Genomic DNA, 14,110 nt, shown 5'->3' with positions numbered 1-14,110 from the left:
GCCTTTTCTATGTCCCCAGATCTCATAGGTTTTCTGTGTATAGACAGAAGCAATGGTCTTTAGTGTATAGGAAGTTATTTATCAGCTCTTGCATTGTATTTGCTTCTGTGATGCTGTTTCTGACAGAGTAATCACTTTGAGGAAAAGAAAAATCTAAATAGCTGTATTTTTAATAACTCAGTCCCAACAGAACTGGCACACAGCATTCCTTGAAAGAGCAGTTGTATAAACATTTTGGCTAAGAACCCACTAAAGTATCTGAGGGAGAAGAAAGGAAAGGCAAACATTATTAAGTTTCCTACACAATAAATGGTTAGCTGTGGGGAAAGAAAGTAAAATAAGCCCTGCCTTGGCTTCTGATCACGGCCCTAATTTCACACCAGCTCTGAGTATGAGCCCTCCCCCATGACTCCCCCCTATCTAAAGAAGCCTTTTCTATCAATTGGATTCATTTCTACCCGGCTGAACCTTATATATGTCAGGAGGCTGGAAATTCTTGAATTGCTGGAAGTATATTCCTTTCTCATCCTATTCCTTAGGTTTTGTCTCAACAAAACTGGCCAAAAAAAGAGCTGCCTTGGATTGCTTTTTATACAACATATACAACATTACCAAGAGTGAAAAAGAGATGATCATGTACTCTGTCCAAATAAATACCAACAAATCTTAGGCCAAATGGATTGGAGTCCCTAAAGATCATATTTTCCTCAGTGTACAAGTGTCAGACAGGAACCGTGGTTCCTAATCTGACCTCTTTCTTCTAAACAATAGTTAATGGAGTCCCTGAAGTCTTCATTGGCTGTTCTCGTTGTACTTCTGTTGTCCTGAAAAACACTAAGGACCTCTCACGTGTGCAGCTGTTTGCCCCATTCTGAATACATCTTTCTCCCTCTTCCGTACATCTGATTCCCTAACAAAAACAGTCTGAAGACACCCTTGGGACCTACATCAGAGAGAGCTTGAATGCAGGAAACACTGATTAGGCAGGCACACCACAAGAGCAAGGTAAGTATTCGTGAAAGATGGACCAGCAAATGGAGCCCCTGAAGGATGTTGGGAGAGGCCGAGAGGATAAAATAGCTGAAGAAATGAAAGTCTTTCAGAGAAAGAGGAAAAATGTGCAAGATAAGACATACTTGTGTGGGACATAGAGAAGAAGCACACAAATGAGCCCACTAGAGGATAAGACAGGAAGTGCTTGCAGAGAGATTAAATCATATCCAGCTGAGCTCTAAGGACCTCTGGGAAGAGGTCCTGGAAGCTTTGGAGAGAGAACAGGTCAGCACTTTGCTTAGATCCCTGTATGTTTCCCTCAGCTCTGATAACATCCTACACTAGTTAAGTGCTCAGGTTGGAGACAAAATGAGCCAGACCTGGCTCTGTCTACTGGAATTTTGGCCATGTCACTTGCCCCTTTCAGTCAATGCTCTCACCTTTGGTAGAGGAATAATGATGTTCATTTGTATTAGAAATAAAGGAGTCACTGTTGATGTGAAGGTTTAAATTAAAATAGCACTCAGGCTCATAAAGTGTGGTATTATTTGAAATAATTAGGACACTTAGCATTGCTGAAATAGTTGCCTTGTTAGAGAAAGCATGTCCCTGGGGCTGGGCTTTGCAGTTTCAGAAGCTCAAGCCAGGAAGAGTGGCTTCCTTGATCTTCCTGCTGCCTGCCAATTCAGATGTAGAGCTCTCACCTACCTCTCCAACTGCCTTTTTGCATGCCACGGTTTGTACCAAGATGGCAGTGGACTAACCTTTGAAGTGTAAGTCAGCCCCAATTACATGTTTTTCATATAAGAGTTGCTATGGTCATGGTATCTCTTCACAGCAATAGGAACCATAACTACAATAAGTGATACAAGGCTGTTTAAAAACAAATTAGTTATTGTGGTTATCTGTTTCCACAGAATCTGTTGGGAAACCCTGCCACTTAAGGTCACCATCTACCATGTCCAGATAGCCCCTCTGAGCTTGGCACAAATTGGTGGACTGCCTTTCCCAGTAGAGCTTCCAATTTTCTGACCTTATATAGGGAGCCTGGTCCCTCCCACTCTCTACCTGAGGAAAGTCATATAGTCCTTGGCAAACCTTCAAGTTCAACTTCCTCTTCCACAATAAGAACCTACTCACCAAGTACCTGGAATTCCTAGAGTGCCTCTCCATGTACATAAGACATTCCCAGTACCTTAAACTCTAGCCAATGATTTGCATTCACCCTAAAAACTCCTTTACACTCTTGAAGGTTCATATATTGCTTTTATTCACCCTGAATAAAGTGTATGTGCGCAAGATGTCTCACTGAAGATCATCTAAGAGAGCTCATTCACTGACTATCCTCTAAGACAGCTGACACATAAACTCCTCAGAGAAGTTTATTCCACTTATTCAAAAGAATCTACCCTCTCAGATAGAGTGGCATGAAGCGTCAGTGTTTGCAAAGGATAATGACACTTCTACCTCCCAGATAGAAGCCCATACAATTTAACTCTTACTGATCAGAGAAAACCATGTGTATCTGCATCTTTCCAGAGTCAATTCTGCCTCTCAGCCTCAGTTGTAGAGAAAGTATCTGTGTCTGTATGGATGTGGCACCTGTCAATAATAAAATTGATGACCTATAGTTTGGGCAGGAAATTGGAGGTAGAGCATCCTGTAGGCAGAAAGAATTCTGGGATAGTGCCAAGCATGAAACATTCACCTGAGAAGATGTGACAAGACAGACTCATTTTACTTCTGCACAGGTAACAAGCCATATGGCAGAATGTAAATTAGAATAAATGGGTTGTTCTGTTATATCTAGTCAGAGAAGAACTTAGCTATATTGCCAAAGTATTTACAAATATATTTTTAGTTTGAGTCTTATTTCTGGGACTGAGAGTAAGAATGACCTAACTTCAACACTCAGTGCAAAACATCTTTCCTACAGATTCTAGCTCACAACCCAATAGGGTCAAATATCATCCCATTTTAAAATAGCTTTCAGCCACTGAACAACCCTACCAAATACTGTTCATGACCTACACCAATACTTTTGGCCCAGAGCACCATTATCCACTTAGTTTATGACTTGACAACTACAGGTGCTTAAAGTTTAAAAGGAGATAGTATGAAGGAAAGGTTGAGAAGAGTATAACAAGATCAGCTCCAGGACAATTTGGAAAAGTTTAGTCATAAAAATGTTCTTATCTAGGTCTTTACCTGCTATAAAAACCTCACTTTTGCTCCTGATCCCTGGAGAACAGCCTTCAACTCTTAGATGATTTCTTTTGTAGCATTACCGGGCACATGCGTTCCAAAGAAAAGCAGTAAGAAAGCTTCTCAAAGATTTCATATTAAAGAAAAAGAAAACTGAATTAAGAACTCTTGCTGGGCAAGTGTCTTAGTTAAGTTTTTACTACTATGAACAGACACCATGACCAATGCAACTCTTATAAGAACAACATTCAATTGGGGCTGTCTTACAGGTTCAGAGGCTTAGTCCATCAAGGTAGAAACATAGCAACATCCAGGCAGGCATGGTACCGGAGGAACTGAAAGTTCTACGTCTTCATCTGAAGGCTGCTAGCAGAATACTGGCTCCCAGGCAGCTAGGACAAGGGTATTAAAGCCCATACCCACAAGGCCACACCTACTCAAACAAGGTTACACCTCCTAATAGTACCACTCTCTGGGCCACATACATACAAACCATCACAGCAAGGTTTATTTTCCAGGCTTAGAAATGAATACATCTGTTCTTATTCTAGTCACCTTATTAGATCACCAGTGAAAGATTCATTTTGCAGTCTATAGATAAGGATGTCATATATCTCCCTAAGCAGATAGACACATGTTAGACACATGTTAGAGGTATCTTAGTCACTGTTCTATTGCTGTGAAGAGACACCATGACTACTACAACTCATACACACACACACACACACACACACACACACACACACACACACACTTGACTGGGAACTTGCTTACATTTTCAGAGACTAACAAAGCATTCAAATACATGAGCCTATGTTCTTTCTCTGGGGCCACCCTTTCTGAGGCTGTTTTCTCTTTTACTTATTCATTGTAATTACTGCTCAGACCTTATGTGTCTGTTTTTGCTAATTTCATTGCATTAAAAACCCTTAAATTATATGAATACTGAGGCAAAATCCTTTGTGTGAGTGATAGGGAAGTTACAAGTAGAGGTGAAAATGGAGTTCTGTGAAGATCCAGAAACAGGGATCCATCTTCTCCAGAAGAACCTTGGGTTCATTTCCAGGACCATGCCAGCCAGAAAGACTTAGGGACCAGGACTCACCATTTTCTGTCACCATGAACAAGGATCCTATACTAATTAGAAAGCAAGTGTCTCTGGTTTTGAATAATATGATCAATATTTCTTAACATCTTATGGTGCTTAACTCATGCTGCTCAGTCAGAAGTTGATATAATAGACTGTAACTCAAATGAAAAAGACCCTAATCCTGAAGCCAGGGAGCATCCCAGCAGTAAATACTTACAATTCAAGGTTCTAAATAAGTATCAGCCATGATATAGTATATCTGTACGTAAAAGTTTATGGTAGACATATTTAGAGGCATGAAGTCAATGTGAATTTCATATTGTGTTTTGTTGCCAAAATGAAAATATTACCATTTAGGTAGGGTCTCTCATTACAAATGAAGTAGACCTCAAACTCATGGGTCACCTTATTCTACCTCCCAGGTAGAACAACATATGAACAACCCTGCCAGAATTCAGCTTCATAAACATTGTAGATGTCCTTAAGACATTTTCTCAGTAGACAAATTACAAAAATGTTCTCCAGCACCAGGATTCTAAGTTCAGAATTTGTCTGTATCACTTATCTGGCAGAGCAGGAAGTACACACATGTCCCAGTTACACTTCCACTTTCTTATCTACACAAAGGAAACAAAAGTAATGTAGCTTAACTCATTAAGTATTCATTGAATATTAATCCAGGTGCTTTGTGCATAACAATCAGAACAGCACTAGTTCATAGGGTTTTGAATAGAGTATTCACATTGACTTTTATTGAGAAAAACATATCCCAAAAGATTTGGAAATAAGAGTGTCTAGCAGGGTCTCATAGCATTGTCCCAGTGTTTATCACTTAGTGCAGTGGTTCTCAACATGTGGCTTGCAAGCTCTTTGGGGTTCCCATATCAGATATTTACAATATGATTCAAAAGTGTCAAATTACAGTTCTGAAGTAGCAATAAAATAATTTTATAGTCGGAGGAACTGTACTAAAAGCTCTCAGCATTAGGAAGGTTGACAGCCACTGATATAGGTATTTGTGGACCAGGTAGGTTTCTTTTCTGAGTCGTTGTTAAAGATGGCAAAATGAGAAAGTAAAATCTCAAGGATTAGAGGAGATAAATACATAGTTAAGGCATTTTGCAAATGCTCAAATAATGAATTTCGAACAGATGCCAGTTAGTTTTGTCAAAGGCTGTAGATCTTTAGAAAAATAATTCCTTGAATTTGCAGCCTTGTATCAGAAATTTATATAATTAATTCACCTTTTTGTAGATGTACCTCATCTCTGGAGAAATTGTTTTCTAGATGACTTATCCCTGTCCTTGAGCAGTTTAGTGGACAGATGGCCTGGAAGGTCAAAATACTGTCCAGACACTGCATGACTCTTGGTGTAGTGTTTGAGCAGGTACCCTTAGTTTAATGGCTGGCCCGGGGTAACTAACAGACTGGAGGCTGCCAGTGCTGAGCTTGCTCAATGCTTCTAATCACTGCTTATTCTGACCAGATCATTAAGAGGCCATAGCTCTCCCAGGGATATGCAGGAAATTTGACCTGTCAAAAGAGCCTGCATAACGGCTAATCAAATGCACTAATTAAATAGGACCTGCTCTGCCATGCCCATTTCACCCTGGGCCCAAGACAGATGGAAAATTTGCAAGCCTGGAAATTTGGATTTAGACTTCTCTAGATGCAAACATCTGGACAGGAAAGAATGAGGATAACAAGCCACTGCCCTCAGCACCTGTTCAGTACCTTGCTTTTGTCCACAAGTCACAGAAGTTTCGATTGTAGGCTAAGATTGGTTCAGGTGGGTATTTCTGCATCAGTCAGACACACATCTGAATCATCTGTACATTTTACCACTAACAGTGGCTGCCATTCGTGGAGTAAATTCCAAGGTAGGGTGCATATTCCCCCACACTAGAGTGCAAGAAAGGAGTGAACCCAGACACTCTCTGTTGTCCTTACATGCCCTTTAGGAGTCCTCAGATACTCAGTGATCTAGGGTTCTGTCAGGGGTAAGGAGGCACCCCAGCCTCCTGCAGAAACTCTGTTTTAGGTGTAATGGGGACCTGAGGAACTCTCAAGGTTCTGAAGCACTCTTCGGTATGCTGGAGTGCTCCCCTCTCCCGTATGCTGGAGTGCTCCCCTCTCCAGTATGCTGGAGTGCTCCCATCTCTGGTTCTTCCAGGTGCTTGCAACACTTCCAAGCTCTCTCCCGATGCTCCCTGGAACTCTTAGAGGCAATCTTCAGGAATCTTGGCCTCTCAGCTACCCTTGAGCCATCTCAGGACTCACAATGTCACTGTTCGATGAGCCTTTCAGGCACTTCAGGTACTCTGACATTTTCTTGGGTGCTCACAGTTGCATTTGATTTTCTCAAGTATTCTTGGGTGCCCCTAGGAACCACAGGCCTTACTGGGAAGGCATAAGAAGACGTTAGGAGAACATGTTTTTATTTGTGACCAGCCTAGAACACAATCCCTACCGAAACTCCCTTTAGAAATATAACTATGAACAAGACAGATAAGTTCTCCATTTAGAGAGCTCCTCATCAGATGGTAATGGATAATATCTCTAATGAGATAATTCTTAAAATGTATAGGGTTGAGTCCTATCATCTGCTTTATAAGTAAGGTGTCTGACACGACACAGCGAGATAATGTCATTTATGCTCATTGTACCCTTTCTGACACTGGGTCCCTGCTCCCTCCCCATGTCGCAATGAAACCTAGAAACTATACAGGGAGCCCTTTACCAAGCTGTCAGTTTTGTTATATGGAAACACTCGGGTTCAAATTATTTAATATATTTGTGATTAAATGCAATCTACTTATATTGTCTAGTCTTGACATTAGTCAATTACAGTTCTTTCACCCCATTGTTGGAAGATTAATGTTATATAATAGATGTAAAGAACAGTTGTGATGGTAGATCCCTGCAGCTCCCTAACTAAATGTTGGTGACCACAGGTACTTCTTGAAAATTTCCAGTGAACAGGATGGCATGATGGCTCACCTCTGAAGTCTGTAGCAGCTTTTGTTCTTCATATTTGAGTCCTGGTTGGGGCACCATTTTGGCAGCTGGTTTGAACACAAAGTCTACAGTGGAGAGAGGAGAAAGAGATGCTGAGTCAACCTTAATGGAATCATTCTCTCAGATATGCCCTTTTCTGTCCTCAAACCTTGGTAGGGTCCTGGGCAGCTTCCAGTCTTTTCTCACATTTCTGAAAGATGAAGACTGAAACAACTTTGGCCCAGGCTCCTCTGTGGGGTCATTCACCTCTCCAGGTGAAACTATCAGTGAGGTCAACAACCAATGAATCGTTCTAACAAGGTGTTCCTGCACACATAGACACTTTAATGAGCCTGCTAGGATTTGTGGCTGACACTTGCAAACAGGGAGAAAGAATGATTGGAGGACCCTGCCACGGAGACAGGAAGAATCATGCACATGCCCAGAGGGCCATCTGGTTCAACTGGCCTATAAACCTCTCTGCAGAGTCAACCACTCTCTGGAGATATTAGGGTGACTGACAGGTACTAGAAGGTGAGCAAATGGAGGGAAGATAGATTGCACTGAGGGAAATTTCTTGTACAGCGAGCCAGCAGCAGGGCCACACTGTCGTGTAGTAATGCTTTCTCAGTGCTTCCTGGTCAAAAATGTGGCTTTGATTTCTTGAGGGAAATACATCCACTATGTATAGTATGTATGTATCATTGAGCCTCTAATATATAAAGAGAGGATGGTGAATGATGGATGACCTTTAAAATGAGACTGTTCTCCTAAGAACATATTATGGTGATATGTGAAAACCTGCTCCTTGCCAAATTGTTCTTCCCATCAATGACACTATTCAGATAGGCAAATGATGGTGTGAGGGAACATCTGAGTACCAACAGGTATGACACAGGGTCAGGATGTCAAAAGATGAGTCAAAGGATAGCCAGGGCAGTTCCTGACCTAAGCCTGCCTCTATGCTATACCAATTGGGACAGCTATGTGCCGGGCCTGTGCACTGAGTTTTCTCAGCTTCAGTCATGGAAATAATCTGTTCATGGTTGCAAGGACATTATGACAAGTGTGAAGTGCTGACCACAGTCCATGACATAGCCTCAGCAATGTGCAACCGTTCATTTAGCACAAGGAAGCTAGTTTGATTGTATCCTGTATCTGGGGGTAAAAAAATAAAGTAAAATAAAATAATCAAAAAGACTGCATTACATCCACTTCTTGTCTGGTGACTTTTATCAGCTAAATGAGGCCTAAACCCAGCTAGGTCATCTGTTGACACTGGAGATGAGACTGAACAGAAAAAGGTGAAAGAATGAGAAGAATGCGTGAGATAGATACTTATAAAAGCACTGCAGTGAGTTTATATAAGAAACATTGCTGGACTGTCAGTGTTGCAGGAAATGTCTTAAACATGTATTGGTATATATATATATGTGTATATACACATATATACATATGTGTGTGTGTGTGTGTGTGTGTGTGTGTGTGTGTGTGTGTGTGTGTGGCTAATGGCTTCTTCAAAGGTTGGTGGGTGACAAAATAACAATGGAGTGGGAATGAGGTGAGAAAGTGAAGTGTGTTTGTCAGAACTAGATGTTTATGGTACATAATGAGACAAATGAATGGCTCGATTGATGGATTAATCAAAGGTTTGATCAATTGATCTATTATTGATGGATGGCCACTTATAAATATGAACAGTAGAGAGCAAGTCCTGGTGACAATAAAAAACATTGCTACTTGACTTCCTGTATGTTAGAGATTTAACAGATCTTGATGATGTTTAGGTCATGACCATAGATGTTCAAGAAGAGTTATGAAAATGTTCCAGGAGATGATATAAATGAAGGCCGAGAGGCCAGGTGTGGACAGATGTTGTGACCATGAGGGGCCTCAATAAAAGAATAATAGCAAGAAACAAAAGGGAAATCATGCGTAAAGGTTGTATACATCAGGTATAGGGACTGAATCTCCAACAAAAGGCCCACACATGCTTCTGAAGGTGTCCTGGAAAGAGACACAGAAAGAGGAGAGGGGAAACAGTGCCTTCTTAAGTGCTACTATATGTCCTTTCTATTGTCACAACCACCGCCTTCTTCACATAGCTGGTGGCTTTGACTTCTTGTCTATTGTGCTTTATATTCGAGTGACACAGTTTCAGGAAACACTTTATTTAACAAAATGCAAATCTATTCATTTTGCTGCCTCATTTACTAATGTAATTTCCCCATTAAAAGAAACTTTGTCTTAATATTCTTACAAGGCTAAAAAGGAACAGAAACATTCATTGCTAATTTTTAATGTGCTTCCTGTTAAATTTAAATAGATTTTTGGCTTTCTGCTTTTCTAAAATTGACTGTCAGAAAACAAACTGATGGTTGCCACTGGACAAGGACATTCACAAATCAAAATCTGTCTGGATAGCAGGAAGCACCTACACTCTTTTTAAAAATTCTCGGATTCCTTTTAATTGGAACATTTCTTTGACTGGCATGTGAGACTTGAAGGATCAGAAGAAACACCTCCCCCATGGAGAAGATCTGCAGAGTTTATGGTCTAATGCTCAGGTCTATCTTGACAGTGCAGATCTTGGTATTTTATCTTTTCGAGGTCACCATCTCCCTGGGAATCTGTTACCTTGAATGTGTGATTACATAGCCATTTCGGATAAATGTCTTAACCTAGGTAATACACATTCTGTTTTACAAGGCAGCAGCACAATGAATCCCAGAGTACACAGGACAGTGGCTCTTGCTTTACCTTTTTTTCTGCAGGTGATTGACAGTGATGGTAAAAGCAGGTACAAGACTCCAACATGCGTTGTTTATTAAGGCATTAAGTACGCACTCCGCATACATTCAAGTGGATGCTACAGTAGTACTAAATGAAGGCATCGTGGTGTGTAAGAGATCTTTTAACATTACCCAGCATGCAGAACACCCTTCTGATTTTAAGACTGAATAACATTTCATTTCAAGCTATAACACCTTTTCTTTATCCTCTTACCTACCAGTGGTCACTTGGTTGGCTTCTTTATCTTGGTTATTGTAAATAAGTATACATTTACATGCAGTTGTCGCATCACCTTTTAAGATAAATAATCAAGTCACCCTTGCATTGGGATTGAGATCACTGAAACCAAAACTTAGAGCAGGATGTCAGACATCTCTGAGAGTGAGGATTTAGACTCAGGGGTCTAGAATCAAACATGAAAGAGTTGGGGCCTCTACTCCAGACAAGGTTTTCTTCTTCAGTCCACACCAACTTAGGCTAATGATGGTACTGAGTAACAGGGGACCCTCTTCTTCCTCCATTTTTCCTACCTGGCACAGAGGAAGGAGGGTTTTGCACATAACTAAGGATATTTTATTCACATTCAGAGAAGAGACCTGAGTGAGTATATTTTGGCAGCTGTAACACTAGGGTGTAGTTGGACTAATTTTTCTGCAGCGAATTACCCAGAGGGACAATGGATAATCTCCACCGAGCTAAAGTTCTGTGATAGCTACATGCTTCTGGTCTAGCATATATATGTATGTATATGAAAGCACGTATATGCAGAAGTCCTAGCAGAAAACTCACTTAGTGAAGGTTGTTTTTTTTAATTGCAGAAATTCCCATTACCAAGGAGACTTCATAGTGCACAGGACCTTGCCAGCCATGGCCTCCCATTTTCTTGTCACTTCTGCCACCAGAAACCCCTTAAAGAAGCACACAAGCCCCTCTCTCTTCCTATAAAGAGGGCATAGTTCCTCTAGAACCACATTTACTCTCAGAAATTCTTAATGTCCCCAGATGCTACAGTAATGATAAGTGAAAGCACCATAGTGTATAAGCGATCTCTTAAAATTACCCAGCATGCAGAACACCCTTCTGATTTTAAGACTGAATAACATCACCATCTCCCTGGGAATCCATTACCTTGAATGTGTGATTACATAGGCTAACAGATTCATTTGTCTCTCTTCTGCAATTATACCTGGCCTAATAACGATGCCTACATCAGTCTTACCCATGTCTTACTGCACTGATCCCCAGTAGGAAACTGGCCCAAAACCATGTGTATATTTCTCTCACAAAACTATCCCATTTTGTACTCAGTTGCTGCTGTACTCAGCCTTTCTGTAGGAATTGTGGTCCCCACATCATCAACTATCACATTTCCGTAAAACCAAGCTACAATGTCAGCATTCACTGCCTCTCAGAGGTTGTCATCTCCCCATTTCTCCATTCTAAACCAGGCAACTGACATCCGGAATGGTGAAATTATTTTCACATAAGTCAAACTGAGTGAGTGGTAGGTACATTATAGGAACCAGGCAGGCTGCTTGGGCTTGCCCTGTTAACACAGCCCTAAGAGTTCTTCATCACAGGGTCTGCATACAATAACAAGGAAAGATGTTAGTCATAGATTATTACTTTAAAAGTTGTTAGCCAAATAAAGTCAAAAGTTTTAATAGTAGTAAAATAAAGCATTCAGCGTATCAACTTCTATTGGAGACTGCTCCTTGTTACATCTCTGCCTTGATACTAATAGATGCATGAAAAATTTGGGTGCATGCTCATTGGCCTGTTAATAGAGGCCCCAAGTTTTTCTAAAGAGAGAAATTTGTGCTTTACCAGATCTCTTTGTTTTAAACCATAACTTAATACGAGGAAACTTGCCCAGTAGGACATAGGGCTTTGGATGTCCAATATTCCATTTCTCTCTATCTGTGACATTCTCAGACTATGTTCTTATTACTCCATTGAAAATCTAGTAGGACAAACCCAGCACACAACAGCAACAATATTCAAAGCATCATCGGTTAGGTGACTCAAATGACAATTCTGAGAGTGGTTTCACATAAAGTCAGAAAGATGATTAAGAAGGGTCCTTGTGTCATGCCAGGGCATGTGGAGGGAGTCTAACTGCACCTAGAAGGTGTGAAATGCCTTGGTGCACAGGTGAGAGCTGAGCTGGCACAAACTTAAGTAGAGTTCTGTCTAGTGTCTTAAGGCTGTGTACATAGTTGGCAAGTGTAAATACTCAGTGAGGAGGCTGCTGCCATGATCCATAACATTGATCTCTCAGCAAAGAGAGTGACAGTGCAATGAAGAGACATTGAATTTGGAAGTGGACATGTGTGGAAATAGCCAAGAAGATTCATATTTTGGTCATGTAATGTGAGTTGGGGAACTTAGGGTGGCTCTTTGATTTTTTTTTACTTCTGTGACAGTTACAGGAGTGTCACAGGGTATATAGCTACATCTACCGGGAAAAGTGACTGGCCAATGCAATTGGAGTTTCTCTTCCAAAATTCCTCATAGCACTGTATCTGAACTAATAGTATGTACCAAGCCCTGGGCTATAGACAAGGATGGGGTAAAATAATGAAGACTATGTCACCAAGGGGCTTGTCCTATCAGTCAAGAGGACATATGGGGAACAGCCATGCTTATGACAACAGGTCAGCTCTTGGTACCATGGATATTGAGTTCAGAATAAAAGAACAAGGGAAGATAGTGAGACCCTGAGAGAGCTCCATGGACCAGGTTTTAAATAAACTGAGCCTAAGAAACAGGGGCATGGCTGAGTAGATGGATACAGAGGATGATCATGGAATAGGACCACAGGGAGAGTACACCCTGGGAACAAAACTGGGACATGATTAACTTAAATCAAGAAAGAGCTTAGGAAGCTCACAGTGTGTATGAAGGATCAGGGATTCTGTATTCTTGACTTCCAAGGCCTTAGGACTACATACTGCCATCTAACATAGCCTTCTGAACATGTCTAAACCTCAGTACTGTACATATAAATTTAGAAAAGAATCTATTCTGTAATATGTGCATAGGATTGGAAGCTGTGTTAATCAAGGGTCTTTGTTTACAATACATGAATGGATAGTAGCTAATATTAACTAAAATTAATTAATTAAACAAATAGGTGGGCCAATAAAGTATGTTGAGGGTTCTTTGAATCAATACTATTATCAAAGCCACTGTAGAGAGATGGGAAGGTAAACACACTTTGCTGCTCTATTCATGTACCAAATGTATCTGTTCCTCCTCTATATCCAATTCACCAGGCTCTGCACTTCCACGCAGCCAACATTTGCTACTCTCAAACTATTGCCTCATTGGAGATGTAGATGTAAATGATAACCTTCAAGAAGGCAGTATAAGGTAAGTAAGACTCAGGAGAGGCTGTAAAACTTAAGACAAAGGGAGTCACAGGAGTAAGCCCAGCTGCAGGCAAGCTGCAAAGAGCATTGCATGATCAGTGTCTCCCTGCTCCCCACCAGTCTACCAAGCAGAAATTGTCTAAATATCAAAGGATTTAGTTGAATAGGACCAAACTATCTAATGTTAAATGTATGAACAACTTTCTCAAAGAGCTTGGACTTTAAATCCTTCAATCAAAGCAGACCAGTTGAGGATAAGACAAAAGATATGGGTATTAAAGGTAACCAGACTGCAGAAATGGGTCTGGGTAGTACTGGGTAGTACTGACTACTCTTTCTAATGGACCAGAGTTCAATTCCCAGTATTTACATGATGTCTCACAACCATATGTAATGTCTGTCCAAGAATCTGACTGATGTCCTCTTCTAGATATCATTAGATATCAGAACACCAGCTATCTGTGTAATCTCTAGACATACACACAGGCAGAACACTCAGACATGTAAAATCGACTAATAAAATAAAATTGTTGGAAAGGAGGCTGGGAGAATAGGTGAGTGTGGTTAGGGTACATAATCTAAAATTTCTAAATAATCAATAAAAATATTGTTACAAAAGGTGTTGGGTGGGTTTCTTAAAATCCAAGAATCTTCCAGA

Source organism: Rattus norvegicus, chromosome 8 (genome assembly GCF_021556685.1).
Source record: "Rattus norvegicus strain SHRSP/BbbUtx chromosome 8, alternate assembly SHRSP_T2T, whole genome shotgun sequence".
NCBI lineage: Eukaryota > Metazoa > Chordata > Mammalia > Rodentia > Muridae > Rattus > Rattus norvegicus.
The sequence above is the reverse complement of the archived record's forward strand: the minus strand, read 5'-3'. Positions refer to the sequence as shown.